Here is a 14,278-nt window from a genome sequence, read left to right as displayed (position 1 = left end):
TTCCTATACCATGAGACTTGATATCTCAATGCTTCTAATACCAAACTTGAGACCCGCCCTATAACATGAGATGTGATATCCAAATCCTTCCCCTTCCAAACCTTAGACCCTTCCTTTATCATGAGATGTGATATCCAATTCCTTCCCATTCCAATCCTGAGACCCTTCCGATATCATGAGATGTGATATCTCAATGCTTCTAATATCAAACTTGAGACCCTCCCTATAGCATGAGATGTGATATCCAAGTCCTTCCCATTGCTATCCTGAGACCCTTCCTATAGCATGAGATGTGATGTCTCAATGCTTCTAATACCAAACCTGAGACCCTTCCTATAACATGAGATGTGATATCCAACTCCTTCCCATTCCAATCCTGAGACACTTCCTATAGCATGAGATGTGATATCTCACTGCTTATACCAAACCTGAGACCCTTCCTATAGCATGTGATGTGATATCCAAATCCTTCCCATTCCAATCCTGAGACCCTTCCTATAGCATGAGATGTGATATCTCAATGCTTCTAATATCAAACGTGAGACCCTCCCTATAGCATGAGATGTGATATCCAAGTCCTTCCCATTCCAATCCTGAGACACTTCCTATAGCATGAGATGTGATATCTCAATGCTTCTAATACCAAACCTGAGACTCTTCCTATAACATGAGATGGGATATCCAACTCCTTCCCATTCCAATCCTGAGACCTTTCCGATAGCAGAGATGTGATATCTCAATGCTTATACCAAACCTGAGACCCTTCCTACGGATTGAGATGTCATATACAACTCCTTCCCATTCCAATCCTGAGACCCTTCCTATAGCATGAGATGTGATATCTCAATGCTTATACCAAACCAGAGACCCTTCCTATAGCATGAGATGTGATATCCAACTCCTTCCCATTCCAATCCTGAGACCCTTCCTATAGCATGAGATGTGATGTCTCAATGCTTCTAATACCAAACCTGAGATCCTTCCTATAACATGAGATGTGATATCCAACTCCTTCCATTCCAATCCTGAGACGCTTCCTATAGCATGAGATGTGATATCTCAATGCCTCTAATACCAAACCTGAGATCCTTCCTCTAACATGAAATGTGATATCCAACTCCTTCCCTTTCTAAACCTGAGAGCCTATCCATAGCATGAGATGTGATATCCAAGTCCTTCCCATTCCAATCCTTAGACCCTTCCTACAGCATGCAATATGATATCTCAATGATTCTAATAACAATCCTGAGACACTTCCGATAGCAGAGATGTGATATCTCAATGCTTATACCAAACCTGAGACCCTTCCTATAACATGAGATGTGATATCCAACTCCTTCCCGTTCCAAACCTGAGACCCTTCCTTTAGCATGAGATGTGATATCTCAATGCTTCTAATATCAAAACTGAGACCCTCCCTATAGCATGATATGTGATATCTAAGTCCTTCCCATTCCAATCCTGAGACCCTTCCTATAGCATGAGATGTGATATCTCAATACTTCTAATACCAAACCTGAGATCCTTCCGATAACATGAGATGTGACATCCAAATCCTTCCCCTTCCAAACCTGAAACCCTCCCTTTAGTATGAGATGTGATATCCAACTCCTTCCCATTCCAATCCTGAGACCCTTCTGATAGCATGAGATGTGATATCTCAATGCTTCTAATACCAAACCCGAGATACTTCCTATAACATGAGATGTGATATCCAAATCCTTCCCCTTCCAAACCTGAGACCCTCCCTTTAGCATGAGATGTGATATCCAACTCCTTCCCATTCCAATCCTGAGACCCTTCTGATAGCATGAGATGTGATATCTCAATGCCTCTAATACCAAACCTGAGATCCTACCTCTAACATGAAATGTGATATCCAACTCTTTCCCCTTCCAAACCTGAGAGCCTTCCTATAGCATGAGATGTGATATCCAAGTCCTTCCCATTCCAATCATGAGACCCTTCCTATAACATGAGATGGGATATCCAACTCCTTCCCATTCCAATCCTGAGACCCTTCCTATAGCAGAGATGTGATATCTCAATGCTTATACCAAACCTGAGACCCTTCCTACGGCATGAGATGTCATATACAACTCCTTCCCATTCCAATCCTGAGACCCTTCCTATAGCATGAGATGTGATGTCTCAATGCTTCTAATACCAAACCTGAGATCCTTCCTATAACATGAGATGTGATATCCAACTCCTTCCCATTCCAATCCTGAGACCCTTCCTATAGCATGAAATGTGATATCTAAATGCTTATACCAAACCTGAGACCCTTCCTATAGCATGAGATGTGATATCCAACTCCTTCCCATTCCAATCCTGAGACCCTTCCTATAGCATGAGATGTGATATCCAACGCCTTCCCTTTCCAAACCTGAGAGCCTACCTATAGCATGATATGTGATATTCAAGTCCTTCCCATTCCAATCCGTAGACCCTTCCTACAGCATGCAATATGATATCTCAATGATTCTAATAACAAACCTGAGACCCGTCCTATAACATGAGATGGGATATCCAACTTCTTCCCATTCCAATCCTGAGACACTTCCGATAGCAGAGATGTGATATCTCAATGCTTATATCAAACCTGAGACGCTTCCTATAACATGAGATGTGATATCCAACTCCTTCCCGTTCCAAACCTGAGACCCTTCCTATAGCATATGTGATATCCAACTCCTTCCCATTCCAAACATGAGACCCTTCCTATAGCAAGAATGTAATATCCAACTCCTTCCCATTCCAATCCTGAGACCATTCCTATAGCATGAGATGTGATATCTCAATGCTTCTAATACCAAACCTGAGATCCTTCCTATGACATGAGATGTGATATCCAATTCCTTCCCATTCCAAACCTGAGACCCTTCCTACAACATGCAATGTGATATCTCAATGCTTCTAATACCAAACCTGAGACCAGTCCTATAACATGAGATGGGATATCCAACTCCTTCCCGTTCGAAACCTGAGACCCTGCCTATAGCATGAGATGTGATATCTCAATGCTTCTAATGCCAAACCTGAGATCCTTCCGATAGCATGAGATGTGATATCTCAATGCTTTTAATACCAAACCTGAGATCCTTCCGATAGCATGAGATGTGATATCTCAATGCTTCTAATACCAATCCTGAGATCCTTCCTATAACATGAGATGTGATATCCAAATCCTTCCCTTCCAAACCTGAGACCCTCCCTTTAGCATGAGGTCTCAGGTTTGGTATTAGAAGCATTGAGATATCACATCTCATGCTATAGGAAGGGTCTCAGGATTGGAATGGGAAGGACTTGGATGTCACATCTCATGCTATAGGGAGGGTCTCAAGTTTGATATTAGAAGCGTTGAGATAACAAATCTCATGATATCGGAAGGGTCTCAGGATTGGAATGGGAAGGAGTTGGATATCACATCTCATGATAAAGGAAGGGTCTAAGGTTTGGAAGGGGAAGGATTTGGATATCACATCTCATGTTATAGGACGGGTCTCAGGTTTGGTATTAGAAGCATTGAGATATCAAGTCTCATGTTATAAGAAGGGTCTCAGAATTGGAATGGGAAGGAGTTGGATATCACATCTCAAGCTATAGGAAGCGTCTCAGGATTGGAATGGGAAGGAGTTTGATATCACATCTCATGCCATAGTATGGTTCTCAGGTTTGGTAGAAGCATTGGGATATCACATCTCATGCTATCGGAAGGGTATCAGTATTGGATTTGGAAGGAGTTGGATATCCCATCTCATGCTATAGGAAGGGTCTCAGGTTGGAATGGGAAGGAGTTGGATATCATATCTCATGCTATAGGAAGGTTCTCAGGTTTGGAAGGGGAAGGAGTTGGATATCACATTTCATGTTAGAGGAAGGATCTCAGGTTTGGTATTAGAGGCCTTGAGATATGACATCTCATGCTATCGGAAGGGTCTCAGGATTGGAATGGGAAGGAGTTGGATATCACATCTCAAGCTATAGGAAGGGTCTCAGGTTTGGTATAAGCATTGAGATATCACATCTCATGCTATAGGAAGGGTCTCTGGATTGGAATGGGAAGAAGTTGGATATCACATCTCATGCTATAGGAAGGGTCTCAGGTTTGGTATAAGCATTGAGATATCACATCTCATGCTATAGGAAGGGTCTCAGGATTGGAATGGGAAGGAGTTGTATATGACATCTCATGCCATAGCAAGGGTCTCAGGTTTGGTATAAGCATTGAGATATCACATCACATGCTATAGGAAGGGTCTCAGGATTGGAATGGGAAGGACTTGGATATCACATCTCATGCTATAGGCAGGGTCTCAGGTTTGGAAAGGGAAGGAGATGGATATCACATTTCATGTTAGAGGTAGTATCTCAGGTTTGGTATTAGAGGCATTGAGATATCACATCTCATGCTATCAGAAGGGTCTCAGGATTGGAATGGGAAGGAGTTGGATATCACATCTCATGCTAAAGGGAGGGTCTCAGGTTTGGAAGGGGAAGGATTTGGAAATCACATCTCATATTATAGGAAGGATCTCAGGTTTGGTATTAGAAGCATTGAGATATCACATCTCATGCTATCGGAAGGATCTCAGGTTTGGTATAAGAGGCATTGAGATATCACATCTCATGCTATCATAAGGGTCTCAGGATTGGAATGGGAAGGAGTTGGATATCACATCTCATGTTATAGGAAGGATCTCAGGTTTGGTATTAGAAGCATTGAGACATCACATCTCATGCTATAGGAAGGGTCTCAGGATTGGAATGGGAAGGAGTTGTATATGACATCTCAGGCCATAGGAAGGGTCTCAGGTTTGATATAAGCATTGAGATATCACATCTCTGCTATCGGAAGGGTCTCAGGATTGGAATGGGAAGGAGTTGGATATCCCATCTGAGTTGGATATCCCATCTCATGTTATAGGAAGGGTCTCAGGTTTGGTATTAGAAGCATTGAGATATCACATCTCATGCTATAGGAAGGGTCTCAGGATTGGAATGGGGAGGACTTGGATGTCACATCTCATGCTATAGGGAGGGTCTCAAGTTTGATATTAGAAGCATTGAGATAACAAATCTCATGATATCGGAAGGGTCTCAGGATTGGAATGGGAAGGAGTTGGATATCACATCTCATGATAAAGGAAGGGTCTAAGGTTTGGAAGGGGAAGGATTTGGATATCACATCTCATGTTATAGGACGGGTCTCAGGTTTGGTATTAGAAGCATTGAGATATCAAGTCTCATGGTATAGGAAGGGTCTCAGAATTGGAATGGGAAGAAGTTGGATATCACATCTCAAGCTATAGGAAGGGTCTCAGGATTGGAATGGGAAGGAGTTTGGTATCACATCTCATGCCATAGTATGGGTCTCAGATTTGGTAGAAGCATTGGGATATCACATCTCATGCTATCGGAATGGTATCAGTATTGGATTTGGAAGGAGTTGGATATCCCATCTCATGCTATAGGAAAGGTCTCAGGTTGGAATGGGATGGAGTTGGATATCACATTTCATGTTATAGGAAGGGTCTCAGGTTTGGAATGGGAAGGAATTGGATATCACATCTCATGTTATAGGAAGGATCTCTGGTTTGGTATTAGAACCATTGAGATATCACATCTCATGCTATAGGAAGGGTCTCAGGATTGGAATGCGAAGGATTTGGATATCACATCTCATGCTAAAGGAAGGGTCTCAGGTTTGGTAGAAGCGTTGAGATATCACATCTCTGCTATCGGAAGGGTCTCAGGATTGGATTGGGAAGGAGTTGGATATCCCTTCCCATGCTATAGGAAGGGTCTCAGGATTTGAATGGCAAGGAGTTGGATATCACATATCATGCCATAGGAAGGGTCTCAGGTTTGGTATAAGCATTGAGATATCACATCTCTGCTATCGGAAGGGTCTCCGGATTGGATTGGGAAGGAGTTGGATATCTCTTCTCATGCTATAGGAAGTGTCTCAGGTTGGAATGGGAAGGAGTTGGATATCACATCTCATGTTATAGGAAGGGTCTCAGGATTGGAATGGGAAGGATTTGGATATCACATCTCTTGCTATAGGAAGGGTCTCAGGATTGGAATGGGTAGGAGTTGGATATTACATTCTTGCTATAGGAAGGGTCTCATGTTTGGAATGGAAGGAGTTGGATATCACATATGCTATAGGAAGTGTCTCAGGTTTGGAACGGGAAGGAGTTGGATATCACATCTCATGTTAGAAGAAGGATCTCAGGTTTGGTATTAGAGGCCTTGAGATATCACATCTCATGCTATAGGAAGGGTCTCAGGTTTGGTATAAGCATTGAGATATCACATCTCATGCTATAGGAAGGGTCCCAGCATTGGAATGGGAAGGAGTTGTATATGACATCTCATGCCATAAGAAGGGTCTCAGGTTTGGTATAAGCATTGAGATATCACATCACATGCTATAGGAAGGGTCTCAGGATTGGAATGGGAAGGACTTGGATATCACAGCTCATGCTATAGGCAGGGTCTCAGGTTTGGAAAGGGAAGGAGATGGATATCACATTTCATGTTAGAGGTAGGATCTGAGGTTTGGTATTAGAGGCATTGAGATATCACATCTCATGCTATCAGAATGGTCTTAGGATTGGAATGGGAAGGAGTTGTATATCACATCTCATGCCAAAGGGAGGGTCTTAGGTTTGGAAGGGGAAGGATTTGAATATCACATCACATGTTATAGGAAGGATCTCAGGTTTGGTATTAGAGGCATTGAGATATCACATCTCATGCCATCGGAAGGGTCTCAGGATTGGAATGGGAAGGAGTTGGATATCACATCTCATGCTATAGGAAGGGTCTCAGGTTTGGAACGGGAAGGAGTTGGATATCACATCTCGTGTTATAGGAAGAGTCTCAGGTTTGGTATAAGCATTGAGATATCACATCTCTGCAATTGGAAGTGTCTCAGGATTGGGATGGGAAGGATTTGGATATCACATCTCATGCTATAGGAAGGGTCTCAGGTTTGGAACGGGAAGGAGTTGGATATCACATCTCATGTTATAGGAAGAGTCTCAGGTTTGGTATAAGCATTGAGATATCAAATCTCTGCAATCGGAAGTGTCTCAGGATTGGAACGGAAGGAGTTGGATATCCCATCTCATGTTATAGGACTGGTCTCAGGTTTGGTATTAGAAGCATTGAGATATCACATCGCATGCTGTAGGAAGGGTCTCAGGTTTGGAATGGGAAGGAATTGGATATCACATCTCATGTCATAGGAAGGATCTCAGGTTTGGTATTAGAAGCATTGAGATATCACATCTCATGCTATAGGAATGGTCTCAGGATTGGAATGGGAAGGAGTTGGATATTACATTCTTGCTTAGGGAAGGGTCTCATGTTTGGAATTGGAAGGAGTTGGATATCACATATGCTATAGGAAGGGTCTCAGGTTTGGAATGGGAAGGAGTTGGATATCACATCTCATGTTATAGGAAGGGTCTCAGGTTGGTATACGCATTGAGATATCACATCTCTGCTATCGGAAGGGTCTCAGGATTGGAATGGGAAGGAGTTGGATATCCCATCTCATGTTATAGGAAGGGTCTCAGGTTTGGTATTAGAAGCATTGAGATATCACATCTCATGCTATAGGAAGGGTCTCAGGATTGGAATGGGGAGGACTTGGATGTCACATCTCATGCTATAGGGAGGGTCTCAAGTTTGATATTAGAAGCATTGAGATAACAAATCTCATGATATCGGAAGGGTCTCAGGATTGGAATGGGAAGGAGTTGGATATCACATCTCATGATAAAGGAAGGGTCTAAGGTTTGGAAGGGGAAGGATTTGGATATCACATCTCATGTTATAGGACGGGTCTCAGGTTTGGTATTAGAAGCATTGAGATATCAAGTCTCATGGTATAGGAAGGGTCTCAGAATTGGAATGGGAAGGAGTTGGATATCACATCTCAAGCTATAGGAAGGGTCTCAGGATTGGAATGGGAAGGAGTTTGATATCACATCTTATGCCATAGTATGGGTCTCAGGTTTGGTAGAAGCATTGGGATATCACATCTCATGCTATTGGAAGGGTATCAGTATTGGATTTGGAAGGAGTTGGATATCCCATCTCATGCTATAGGAAGGGTCTCAGGTTGGAATGGGAAGGATTTGGATATCACATTTCATGTTATAGGAAGGGTCTCAGGATTGGAATGGGAAGGACTTGGATATCACATCTCAAGCTATAGGAAGGGTCTCAGGTTTGGTATAAGCATTGAGATATCACATCTCATGCTATAGGAAGGGTCTCAGGATTGGAATGGGAAGGAGTTGGATATCACATCTCATATTATAGGAAAGATCTCAGGTTTGGTATTAGAAGCATTGAGACATCACATCTCATGTTATAGGAAGGGTCTTAGGATTGGAATGGGAAGAAGTTGGATATCACATCTCATGCTATAGGAAGGGTCTCAGGTTTGGTATAAGCATTGAGATATCACATCTCATGCTATAGGAAGGGTCTCAGGATTGGAATGGGAAGGAGTTGTATATGACATCTCATGCCATAGGAAGGGTCTCAGGTTTGGTATAAGCATTGAGATATCACATCACATGCTATAGGAAGGGTCTCAGGATTGGAATGGGAAGGACTTGAATATCACATCTCATGCTATAGGCAGGGTCTCAGGTTTGGAAAGGGAAGGAGATGGATATCACATTTCATGTTAGAGGTAGGATCTCAGGTTTGGTATTAGAGGCATTGAGATATCACATCTCATGCTATCAGAAGGGTCTCAGGATTGGAATGGGAAGGAGTTGTATATCACATCTCATGCTAAAGGGATGGTCTCAGGTTTGGAAGGGGAAGGATTTGGAAATCACATCTCATGTTATAGGAAGGATCTCAGGTTTGGTATTAGAAGCATTGAGATATCACATCTCATGCTATCGGAAGTATCTCAGGTTTGGTATTAGAGGAATTGAGATATCACATCTCATGCTATCATAAGGGTCTCAGGATTGGAATGGGAAGGAGTTGGATATCACATCTCATGTTATAGGAAGGATCTCAGGTTTGGTATTAGAAGCATTGAGATATCACATCTCATGCTATAGGAAGGGTCTCAGGATTGGAATGGGAAGGAGTTGGATATCACATCTCATGCTATAGGAAGGGTCTCATATTTGGTATAAGCATTGAGATATCACATCTCATGCTATAGGAAGGGTCTCAGGATTGGAATGGGAAGGAGTTGGATATCACATCTCATGCTATAGGAAGGGTCTCAGGTTTGGAACGGGAAGGAGTTAGATATCACATCTCATGTTATAGGAATAGTCTCAGGTTTGGTATACGCATTGAGATATCACATCTCTGCTATCGGTGGTGTCTCAGGATTGGGATGGGAAGGAATTGGATATCACATCTCATGCTATAGGAAGGGTATCAGGTTTGGAACGGGAAGGAGTTGGATATCCCATCTCATGTTATAGGACAGGTCTCAGGTTTGATATTAGAAGCATTGAGATATCACATCTCATGCTATAGGAAGGGTCTCAGGATTGAAATGGGAAGGACTTGGATATCACATCTCATGTTATGGGAAGGGTCTCAGGTTTGGTATTAGAAGCATTGAGATATCACATCTCATGCTATAGGAAGGGTCTCAGGAATGGAATGGGAAGGACTTGGATATCACATCTCATGATAAAGGAAGGGTCTAAGGTTTGGAAGGGGAAGGATTTGGATATCACATCTCATGTTATTGAACCGGTCTCAGGTTTGGTATTAGAAGCATTGAGATATCAAGTCTCATGGTATAGGACGGGAGTTTGATATCACATCTCATGCCATGGTATGGGACTCAGGTTTTGTAGAAGCATTGGGATATCACATCTCATGCTATCGGAAGGGCATCAGGATTGGTTTTGGAAGGAGTTGGATATCCCATCTCATGCTATAGGAAGGGTCTCAGGTTGGAATGGGAAGGAGTTGGATATGACATCTCATGTTATAGGAAGGGTCTCAGGATTGGAATGGGAAGGACTTGGATATCACATCTCATGCTGTAGGAAGGCTCGCAGGTTTGGAAAGGGAAGGAGTTGGATATCACATTTCATGTTAGAGGTAGGATCTCAGGTTTGGTATTAGAGGCATTGAGATATCACATCTCATGCTATCAGAAGCGTATCAGGATTGGAATGGGAAGGAGTTGGATATCACATCTCATGCTAATGGGAGGGTCTCAGGTTCGGAAGGGGAAGGATTTGGATATCACATCTCATGTTATAGGAAGGATCTCAGGTTTGGTATTAGAAGCATTGAGATATCACATCTCATGCTATCGGAAGGATCTCAGGTTTGGTATTAGAAGCATTGAGATATCACATCTCATGCTATAGGAAGGGTCTCAGGATTGGAATGGGAAGGAGTTGGATATCACATCTCATGATAAAGGAAGGGTCTAAGGTTTGGAAGGGGAAGGATTTGGATATCACATCTCATGTTATAGGACGGGTCTCAGGTTTGGTATTAGAAGCATTGAGATATCAAGTCTCATGGTATAGGAAGGGTCTCAGAATTGGAATGGGAAGGAGTTGGATATCACATCTCAAGCTATAGGAAGGGTCTCAGGATTGGAATGGGAAGGAGTTTGATGTCACATCTTATGCCATAGTATGGGTCTCAGGTTTGGTAGAAGCATTGGGATATCACATCTCATGCTATTGGAAGGGTATCAGTATTGGATTTGGAAGGAGTTGGATATCCCATCTCATGCTAAAGGAAGGGTCTCAGGTTGGAATGGGAAGGAGTTGGATATCACATTTCATGTTATAGGAAGGGTCTCAGGATTGGAATGGGAAGGACTTGGATATCATATCTCATGCTATAGGAAGGCTCTCAGGTTTGGAAGGGGAAGGAGTTGGATATCACATTTCATGTTAGAGGAAGGATCTCAGGTTTGGTATTAGAGGCCTTGAGATATCACATCTCATGCTATAGGAAGGGTCTCAGGATTGGAATGGGAAGGAATTGGATATCACATCTCAAGCTATAGGAAGGGTCTCAGGTTTGGTATAAGCATTGAGATATCACATCTCATGCTATAGGAAGGGTCTCAGGATTGGAATGGGAAGGAGTTGGATATCACATCTCATGTTATAGGAAAGATCTCAGGTTTGGTATTAGAAGCATTGAGACATCACATCTCATGTTATAGGAAGGGTTTTAGGATTGGAATGGGAAGAAGTTGGATATCACATCTCATGCTATAGGAAGGGTCTCAGGTTTGGTATAAGCATTGAGATATCACATCTCATGCTATAGGAAGGGTCTCAGGATTGGAATGGGAAGGAATTGTATATGACATTTCATGCCATAGGAAGGGTCTCAGGTTTGGTATAAGCATTGAGATATCACATCACATGCTATATGAAGGGTCTCAGGATTGGAATGGGAAGGACTTGGATATCACATCTCATGCTATAGGCAGGGTCTCAGGTTTGGAAAGGGAAGGAGATGGATATCACATTTCATGTTAGAGGTAGGATCTCAGGTTTGGTATTAGAGGCATTGAGATATCACATCTCATGCTATCAGAAGGGTCTCAGGATTGGAATGGGAAGGAGTTGTATATCATATCTCATGTTATAGGAAGGATCTCAGGTTTGGTATTAGAAGCATTGAGATATCACATCTCATGCTATCGGAAGTATCTCAGGTTTGGTATTAGAGGCATTGAGATATCACATCTCATGCTATCATAAGGGTCTCAGGATTGGAATGGGAAGGAGTTGGATATCACATCTCTTGTTATAGGAAGGATCTCAGGTTTGGTATTAGAAGCATTGAGATATCACATCTCATGCTATAGGAAGGGTCTCAGGATTGGAATGGGAAGGAGTTGGATATCACATCTCATGCTATAGGAAGGGTCTCAGATTTGGTATAAGCATTGAGATATCACATCACATGCTATAGGAAGGGTCTCAGGATTGGAATGGGAAGGAGTTGGATATCACATCTCATGCTATAGGAAGGGTCTCAGGTTTGGAACGGGAAGGAGTTAGATATCACATCTCATGTTATAGGAAGAGTCTCAGGTTTGGTATAAGCATTGAGATATCACATCCCTGCTATCGGAGGTGTCTCAGGATTGGGATGGGAAGGAATTGGATATCACATCTCATGCTATAGGAAGGGTATCAGGTTTGGAACGGGAAGGAGTTGGATATCCCATCTCATGTTATAGGACAGGTCTCAGGTTTGATATTAGAAGCATTGAGATATCACATCTCTGCTATTGGAAGGGTCTCAGGATTGGAATGGGAAGGACTTGGATATCAGAATTCATGTTATAGGAAGGGTCTCAGGTTTGGTATTAGAAGCATTGAGATATCACATCTCATGCTATAGGAAGGGTCTCAGGAATGGAATGGGAAGGACTTGGATATCACATCTCATGATAAAGGAAGGGTCTAAGGTTTGGAAGGGGAAGGATTTGGATATCACATCTCATGTTATTGGACCGGTCTCAGGTTTGGTATTAGAAGCATTGAGATATCAAGTCTCATGGTATGGGACGGGAGTTTGATATCACATCTCATGCCATGGTATTGGTCTCAGGTTTTGTAGAAGCATTGGGATATCACATCTCATGCTATCGGAAGGGTATCAGGATTGGATTTGGAAGGAGTTGGATATCCCATCTCATGCTATAGGAAGGGTCTCAGGTTGGAATGGGAAGGAGTTGGATATGACATCTCATGTTATAGGAAGGGTCTCAGGATTGGAATGGGAAGGACTTGGATATCACATCTCATGCTGTAGGAAGGCTCTCAGGTTCGGAAGGGGAAGGATTTGGATATCACATCTCATGTTATAGGAAGGATCTCAGGTTTGGTATTAGAAGCATTGAGATATCACATGCTATCGGAAGGATCTCAGGTTTGGTATTAGAAGCATTGAGATATCACATCTCATGCTATAGGAAGGGTCTCAGGATTGGAATGGGAAGGAGTTGGATATCACATCTCATGTTATAGGAAGGATCTCGGGTTTGGTATTAGAAGCATTGAGATATCACATCTCATGCTATAGGACTGGTCTCAGGATTGGAATGGGAAGGAGTTGGATATCACATCTCATGCTAAAGGAAGGGTCTCAGTTTTGGTAGAAGCATTGAGATTTCACATATCATGCTATAGGAAGGGTCTCAGGATTGGAATGGGAAGGAGTTGGATATCACATCTCATGCTATAGGAAGGGTCTCAGGTTTGGTATAAGCATTGAGATATCACATCTCTGCTATCGGAAGGGTCTCAGGATTGGAATGGGAAGGACTTAGATATCACATCTCATGCTATAGGGAGGGTCTCAGTATTGATATTAGAAGCATTGAGATATCACATCTCATGTTATAGGAAGGGTCTATCAGGTCTTAGCATGAGACTCTTCCTATAACATGAGATGGGAATATCCAACTCCTTCCCATTCCAATCCTGAGACCCTTCCTATAGCATGAGATGTGATATCTCAATGCTTATACCAAACCTGAGACCCTTCCTATAGCATGAGATGTGATATCCAACTCCTTCCCATTCCAATCCTGAGACCCTTCCTATAGCATGAGATGTGATGTCTCAATGCTTCTAATACCAAACCTGAGATCCTTCCTATAACATGAGATGTGAAATCCAACCCCTTCCATTCCAATCCTGAGGCCCTTCCTATAGCATGAGATGTGATATCTCAATGCTTATACTAAACCTGAGACCCTTCCTTTAGCATGAGATGTGATATCCAACTCCTTCCCATTCCAATCCTGAGACCCTTCCTATAGCATGAGATGTGATATCTCAATGCCTCTAATACCAAACCTGAGATCCTTCCTCTAACATGAAATGTGATATCCAACTCCTTCCCTTTCCAAACCTGAGAGCCTATCCATAGCATGAGATGTGATATCCAAGTCCTTCCCATTCCAATCCTTAGACCCTTCCTACAGCATGCAATATGATATCTCAATGATTCTAATAACAATCCTGAGACCCGTCCTATAACATGAGAGGGGATATCCAACTCCTTCCCATTCCAATCCTGAGACACTTCCGATAGCAGAGATGTGATATCTCAATGCTTATACCAAACCTGAGACCCTTCCTATAACATGAGATCGGATATCCAACTCCTTCCCGTTCCAAACCTGAGACCCTTCCTTTAGCATGAGATGTGATATCCAGCTCCTTCCCATTCCAATCCTGAGACACTTCCGATAGCATGA

This window comes from Ambystoma mexicanum, chromosome 7p, assembly GCF_040938575.1.
Source record: "Ambystoma mexicanum isolate Mex_15411 chromosome 7p, UKY_AmexF1_1, whole genome shotgun sequence".
Classification (NCBI taxonomy): domain Eukaryota; kingdom Metazoa; phylum Chordata; class Amphibia; order Caudata; family Ambystomatidae; genus Ambystoma; species Ambystoma mexicanum.
This window is presented reverse-complemented; position numbering follows the sequence as displayed.